Below are 8,488 nucleotides of genomic sequence, written 5' to 3'. Positions count from 1 at the left end.
CTTGGTAAGATTATTGTAGGACAAAGGAAGGTAGGCTTGAAACAAAGAAATGAAAATTTGGGCAGCAAACAAAAACTAAATTTCAAAACTAGCTCTCTCTTTTTTTTTCACAATTTTTTTTCAAATTTTTTTTTCACAACTTGATATCCAATCTTTTAAGTTTGAATGGAAACTAGTTTTTTTTTTCGAATTTTTTTTTGAAATTTTTTTTTCGAGTTTTTTTTTGAGAAACTACTATACCGTAATGCCGACAACGTCGATTCTTACTCCAAATTCACTAGCTCTGATACCAATTTGATACGAACTCGTCTCGTGATGTTTTGAGTCGTATGTGTTACCCAATCGAGAATTGAGTAAGGATGGATTCGTTTCGGTTTTAAAATGAAACAAAATAGAGATAATGGCTTCAAACAAAGGTAATAAACAAAATAAAGAGGAAACAATAACAAATTAATTGGCTAAGACCGAAAATGAACCAACAATAACGAATTGTTGACCCGAATCTCAAAATGGTCTTTAGGTGTTTTTCGGTTAAAGGAAACAGGAAAGGAACCTTGACCCACTATCAACTATGATAGGAACCAAAGGTATATTGAACGCCACACCAAAGGTGATAAGTTCAGCAACAAAGAATAGATGGACGCCACAAGCTATGCTTGATAAGTCAAATCAATTCCGAAGGAACAAAGAGAATTGGATTGCTCACAATTCAAATATTTCATCTATATTCAGCAAAAAGTTCTTCCCCTCTATGGCTGATTACATCCATTTATAATGCTAGAACAAGGTAACCAAATGGTCAAAAACATCCACTTAATGTGCCATAAAAAAACTGATGTCTTTTCTTATTCTTTGAACCAAATAACTCCTTCCATAAAATCACTTTAATTCAGCTGATTTGAATGTCTTTAATGGCTTAGAAAATGACTCTTGAGTTGTCCTTGGCTAGTTGAATAGTCACCATCTCTTAACCTGCTCCTTAATGACATTCAAAGGCTTGATTAATTTCTCTTGAAAGCTCCAAAACGGTGGAAGTGGAAGAGTTGTTGCTGAATTTTAAAGGGCATAAAATGCTCTTTAAAAACTCTTTAATGATTTTAAGCTCCTTTATAACATCCCTTTAATTGTAACTCAAAAGAACTTGAACGACCACTTAATTAAATGTGTAATGACCTTGAATTGTAACCACTATAAGCTAAAAGTCACCTTCAATAAACACATTAAAATGAGTTTATTCAACAAATGAAAACACTTATTAATCATAACAAACATTAAACTTACTTAAATAAATGAACTAAAACATATATGCAATAATTATTCCAAAGAACTAGTTTAATTAAAGAAGCATACTTTAAAAACTTAATTTATGCATCAATAAATAATCCTAGGAACTAGATCAATTAAGAACAACACTTATTAAATAAAGTTCAACAAAAACACTTATTAATTAAAACTAAGATGAGTTGAATAAATGTCCAACAACTCATTTATTAAACTAAGATGCTTAAATGCATGGTTTTGAAATGCAAATTTAACTAACATGAAAGTTACATAATTAAACTAACTTGACTTAATTTAATGATGCAAACTTAACTAACATGAAAGTTACATAATGCATGACTTTATTAAATGCAGAACACATATTAATGATGGGCAAACTATGACATAATTAAAAACACAAACTAAAATAACTAAAAATTAATGAATGAAAGTCCTTATTTTCCAGTAGCCAAATTGACAAACTAAAATTAAAAACTTCATTTTGCACTTGGGCCCTCGAGTTTGGACCAATCTCGGTAGCATCGAGTTGTGTCGTAACATGATGCGACCGGGATCGCATCAATTTCTATGGCTAAGGTACGCACAATACAAGGGAGAAATGATAGCAATGTGCGGGAGAAGCAGCAATGCGGGCGGCGCTGGTGCGCAAGTAAGGCGCGAGTAGGGCAGGCGTGTGGAAGCGGTAAGGTTGGTGCTCAAGCAGGTGCACGGGCAACATGCAGCAGCGTCGTACGAGGGCTGGCTGAGCGACAGGTGCAACAAGTGCGCACAATGGGCGTGTGCAACTGCTGGCCGAATGGAAGCTGCTGGGCGGTGGTTAGGAGGTGTAGCACTAGGTGGGTTTGGATGCTAAGGCTGATGGTGGAACGGGTGTATGGGGAAGTTAGACGAATGGTGTGAATAATGAATGAAGGAGGTGGTATTTAAAGTGATAGAGGGTAGCAATTCAATTAGAATTCTTAGAACAAATTAATAATAAAATATTCTAAGTCCTAATGTAATATAAAGTTAATAACAATTAATAAATAATATAATGTATATTAAAATATTATTTGCTATTGCTTTATTTATTAAGATAAATTTTATTAAAATATGATAAAATTTAATCTAATCCTAATTCTATACAAAGTTGATATAATTAATAAATATTATAATAAATATAATTATATATTAATTATTATCACATTATTTATTAAAATTAAATTAAAAATCTTTATTTTAGCTAAAATATTAACAAAAGAGACAACTAATTTTTAATATTTACAAAAGAACAACCAAAATTTTCAAATAATTCAATTAAGTACCTAAAAGAAAATTCAAAAATTGAGCTGCAATTAAAATTTGGATCAAAATTGACCCTTTTATTTGAAAATCTAAAAATTTATTCTGCCATTTAGGGAATAATTTCTCGGAAGATTATGTTAAAATCAATTCCTAAGAAAGATTGGAGGGGTCACAAGCCATCCCGCTTAAGTCCAATCTCCTAGACAGAATTTATTTTATCACACTAATCCCGAAAGTATACCCTAAATCATTTATTTAAAAAGAAAACGAGAAAATTTAAGTATATGATAAAATGAACGAGACTTTATCCCGCTCAATTTTATCTCCCCAGTAATGTTTTAAGCGTTAAGCACTAACTCGAAAATTACCTCCCTTACTTTGAAGTTTGACAACTCCATATGGGAAAACTTGGTGAATCGTAAATGGACCGGACCAACGTGATTTTAATTTACCTGGAAAGAACCTTAATCTAGAATTTAATAACAAGACTTGCTGACCTGCTTCAAATTCTCAAACTCGAATCTACTTGTCATGCCATCTTTTAAGTCTTTCCTTGAATAGTTTAGCATTCTCGTATGAGAACATTCAGAACTCTTCTAACTCGTTGAGTTGAAGCATCCGTTTTTCTTAGTAAGGTTAAGATCCAAGTTGAGCTGTTGGAGTGCTTAGTAAGCTTTATGTTCTAACTCCAAGGGCAAATGACAGTCTTCCCCAAAAACCAGCCTATAGGGTGACATCCCTAAAGGTGTTAAATCGAAAGGGATGTCACTCTTCGAGAATGTAACGATCCAAGCTCAAAAAAATTTAAGCTTGGGAAAGTTCGAACCTGAGCAAATTCTAAGTTCGTGTTGATCCAAGCTCGAAATAATTCGAGATCAGTGCCGATCCAAGCCCATAATATGTTCGATCCAAAACCTGAATTTATAACTAAATAGACATTAATAATTAACATTATGATAATAATTAAAATAAAAATACAATATAAACAAATAAGTGATAATTATATTAAACAATTATAAACAATAAAATTAATTAACAATTTAAGTTATAAATTGAAACAATTTTAAAAAAATAATTATGAATATAAAATATTTTTAAATTTAATAATAAATGGTCAAGTTCGTTTGAATATGAACATTAATTTATCTAAATTAATTTTTAGAAATATATTTTGAAATATATATAATTGTAAACATTATAAAGAAAATGAGTAATTGATTGAATTCCGCAAAGGCTAATCTTTTTACCATTTGTGCTAAATAAATTAACTATATATCATGTTTTCTTTTCTTTCTTTTTTTTTTTTTTACATTTTATGCTCATGTTTGATGATAAAAGTAGTGTATTTTTCAACATTATAGTTTTATATCCCACATTGAAACGGTTGATAGAAAAATGAACTTAAAAGTATAGTTAATATGTTGTTTTATAACCGAATGAATTGAAATTGATCCAAAATAAGAGGTTGGACTTGTTAATCTATGAACTAGTATGAATTGAGTTGAAAAATAAATTTGAACAGGCAATTGAATTAGATAAACTATTTTCTCTATTTTTATTTTTAATAAATTTTAATAAATTATCTAATTAAATTGGACAAATAAATCTTATTAGGCTAACGATTAAGCCAAGAATCAATTATTTAACTAGTTCGATCAAGTTCCTATTTTAGAAAACCCACTAAGGAAACAATTATGAAATTAGATAAAAAATGATAGCAAGAACTTCAAAAACTAAGAAAAAATTTGAAATTTAGCTATTTTGAGATAGCAAGAAAGCAAGAACCATAATTTCTTTTTCATACTTTTTAATTTTTGCAATGTATTACAAATATGAATAAATTTTTTAGTTTAAAATATATGTCGAGAATGAATTTCGACAAATTGATAACTAAATCTAATTGAATTTAGATATTAATTTCTATGAGTTAGTTTTAGAATTTAATTTTTAATAATTTTTAATTTTTGAAATTTTTGCTGATATAGAAGAGTCTTGCCTATTGACATGGATTGTCACCTCAACATCAAGATGACTGACTCAACTATTGTGATGAATTCCGCATTTTGGATGCTCCTTCTTCTTCTTGGCCGGGCAATGGAAGTCACCCATGTTAGTCATGCACCCAAATTTCCTCTTCATTTCACTCCACTAGCTCACCTTTCCTTTATTTACTCTTTGCCTGATGCACCCATTTGTGATTTCTTGCTTCGTTTCACAGCAGTCCTTTTCAAGCTCCTTCACCTTGATGCTCATTTTCTCCATTTCCATCCTTACTTCAACTTCTTCCTCCTCTTCTTTCTCTGATTTGTCGTCATCATAAGCCGTCCGGGCCAGTGTTTCTCGCATCTGCAACTGTGCCATAAACAGCACCTGCACTACTGCTCTCACTGGTAATCTTTCATTTTTGGCAGCATGCTCACAAGCTTCAGGTGACATTTTCCGGAAATCCAGGACCTTACAGACCTGTTCTTTCTCCTTCTCTGTCAGGTAAGCATGCTTTTCAAAGTATAAGTCGATAGCCCGGTATATTCCATCAGAGTTTCTTTTTGTTCCTAACGCTGCTGCCATGGACATCTCTGCAAGTGAAATGAAACTGTCTATCATTAAATCCATATCACAAGCAACTTCTGCTAAGAATTCTTCCATGAGTTCTGCCACGGTGATAAATCCAGAAGCATCGGAGCTATCGTAATTGCTGTAGAATACTTTCAGAATCCTCCTTGTGCACTCAATATCATATTGCACTTCCTTAGCATAGCCTTGAGGAAGAATTAGCAAGTCCTTTACTTTTGCCTGGTCCAGCTGCTTTCCAATCCTAATCTCAAAGCCATTCCTACAAACCGAGCTAGCTTCCAAGTTGATCGCGCATCGGAGCATTTCGAACAACAATGTGCAAGGAAGGAGTTCTCTTCCGTGAGGCAGAAGCTTTTCCAAAGTTTCAATTACATTTCTTTGAGATTTCCTCTTGTAAATTGACATAGTCTCCCTTCCATTGTTACAATGAAAGATCCACTTCTTTGCATATCGATAAATGGAAGCAGAAATGTAAGTTGGTGGGATTTCATGCTGTTTCATTGTGTAAATGATAGGCTCATATAGCTGGAGAGACAATGTTGTCAAATCCTCCTTCCAGTCAAGAGCAAAGAGCCTCCTCTTTGCATTAGGCCTATCACTGTCATCACCTTTGTCTGTTGAGACGATTATCGGTTCCCCTAGATGTCTCGGATTATCTGATGCCTTTGGAATCATAGCCTGTAAGCAGGCATCGAATAAACCGATCTGCATTGTTTGTTGAAGGGACTTTTCGGACGAGCGCAAAGCCTTGATAATTTCATTCCAACTAGGAAGGACTGTTTGTTCGAAGAAAGTAACAGATTTGCTTAATAGATTGTTATTGCAGTGATTTTCATTCATCCCCAAGTAGAACGACAATCAGATGAGTGGTACAATGTTTTCAGTGGACATCTGAACTGCACATCCATGGCAGAATCTTGCAACTAGGTCGAAAGTCTCTGAATCAGCCGGAATGTCATGAAGCAAGTAATATAGATCTGCATTGGAATTCTCTTTAAGTAAGGCAGCAACTTTAGCTGATTTTGTGGCCAGAAGTTCCTAAATTATAATGATCATATTCAAATTTATGTGTTGATTGATGAGAAGATATTATTAATGAAATGAAGGTTGTTTTGGAACATATCTCACTTTGTCCAAGGAAAAAGGCATACTTTCTACTTGAACTTCCAATTCTGTAGAAGATGCAGATTTAGTCAACCCGAGAACAACAAAAAGGAAAAAGTTATAATGCGGAAATTGGTAGGAATCTGGAGAAACAATTCGAAGATTCAATACCTCAATAATGTATCTGCGTATCGCCTTTCGGTCATGTTATTTGGTTTCAGCTTTTGAATGTCAACTAGAATGCAGAATCACAGTAGACTTTATAAATTCAGGTTCCTTGATCAGTTTGACAAAGTTAGGCCAATTCAGTGCTACAGAGTCGAAAAGCAGAATGTTCCATAACAGTAACTATAATATATTGATAATATTAACAGCAAATGTTTATGAACAGTTACATAGGATGTTAGCGATTCTTAAACAAAATGTTTGATGGGGAAAAACAGTCGTATGAAACACAGAACAAGAAGCATGTATGTGTGATATCTAGGATTGAAAGCCACATTATACACAGAAAATATATTTATTACCTTGAAGAATATAGTGAGAGAAGTAAGAGAGGAAGAACAGCATTTACATCATTGTTAAATCTTCATTTGCTGAGAAAGTGTTGAAGGAAGAAGTAAAACAAACGTTCTACAATAACACAAATTCTAGTTCCTAATTTTGTGGGGGTTCTGTTATTTAAAATATTTTCCAAAGGGATTTTGATAGGAGAAACTTCTAGAGTTTTCTGTTTATTTTATTATTATTACTTTTTCCTTGTATATTTTATTTACAAAATAAACTAATTTATAATAATTTTGGATTCAAATTGAAACCCTATTCATTTAAAAAAATTATATCAATAAATTGAAATGAACTCAAATAATAATTTTGAGAAATAACTTGAATTTAAAACAATCATTAAAAAATATTAAAATTTAGACAAATTGTTATTTAATTAGACTTTTTTAAGGGTCGGGCCTTAGATAGAGCTGATAAAATAGGTCTGAGCTAGAAAGCTTGCCCATAATGGTTGAACTTAAAACAATTCAAGTATGTAATGATCCGAGCTCAAAAAAATTTAAGCTTGGGAAAGTTCAAACCTAAGCAAATTCTAAGTTCGTGTTGATCCAAGCTCAAAAAAACTCGAGCTCGAAATAATTCGAGATCAGTGCCGATCCAAGCCCATAATATGTTCGATCCAAAACCTGAATTTATAACTAAATTGACATTAATAATTAACATTATGATAATAATTAAAATAAAAATACAATATAAACAAATAAGTGATAATTATATTAAACAATTATAAAAAATAAAATTAATTAACAATTTAAGTTATAAATTGAAACAATTTAAAAAATAATTATGAATATAAAATATTTTTTAATTTAATAACAAACGGTCAAGTTCGTTTGAAGATGAACATTAATTTATCTAAATTAATTTTTAGAAATATATTTTAAATATATATATATAATTGTAAACATTATAAAGAAAATGAGTAATTGATTGAATTCCGCAAAGGCTAAATAAATTAACTATATATCCTGTTTTCTTCTTTTCTTTTCTTTTATTATTTTTTAACATTTTATGCTCTTGTTTGATGATAAAAGTAGTGTATTTTTCAACATTATAGTTTTATATCCCACATTGAAATGGTTGATAGAAAAATAAACTTAAAAGTATAGTTAATATGTTGTTTTATAACTAAATGGATTGAAATTGATTTAAAATAAGAGGTTGGACTGGTTAATTCATGAGTTAGTATGAATTGATTGAATCGAGTTAAAAATGATTTTGAACAGGCAGTTGAACTAGATAAACTATTTTCTCTATTTTTTATTTTTAACGAGTTTTAATAATTTATCCAATTGAATTGGATAAATAAATCTTACTAGGCAAATGATTATGCCAAGAATCAATTGTTTAACTAGTTCGACCACTATTCCTATTTTGAAAAACCCACTAAGGAAACAATTATCAAATTAGATAAAAAATGATAGGAAGAACTTCAAAACTAATAAAAAATTTTGAATTTACCTATTTTGACATAGCAAGAATGTAAGAACCATAATTTTTTTATACTTTTTAATTTTGCAATGTATTACAAATATGAATAAATTTTTTAGTTTAAAATCTATCTTGAGAATGAATTTCGACAAATTGGTATCCAAATTTAATTGAATTTAGACATTCATTTCTATGAGTTTATTTTAGAACTGAATTTTTAATCATTTTTAATTTTTGAAATTTTTGCTGA

General features: G+C 30.9%; 1 pseudogene; it reads right to left on the bottom strand.

Moving 5' to 3' along the window:
• Positions 1–4,602: 4,602 nt before the first annotated feature.
• On the bottom strand, positions 4,603–6,449 carry LOC105781478 (BTB/POZ domain-containing protein At5g17580-like; annotated as a pseudogene).
• Between the last annotated feature and the right edge of the window lie 2,039 nt (positions 6,450–8,488).

Source organism: Gossypium raimondii, chromosome 13 (assembly GCF_025698545.1).
Source record: "Gossypium raimondii isolate GPD5lz chromosome 13, ASM2569854v1, whole genome shotgun sequence".
Classification (NCBI taxonomy): Eukaryota; Viridiplantae; Streptophyta; class Magnoliopsida; order Malvales; family Malvaceae; genus Gossypium; species Gossypium raimondii.
This window is presented reverse-complemented; position numbering and strand designations above follow the sequence as displayed.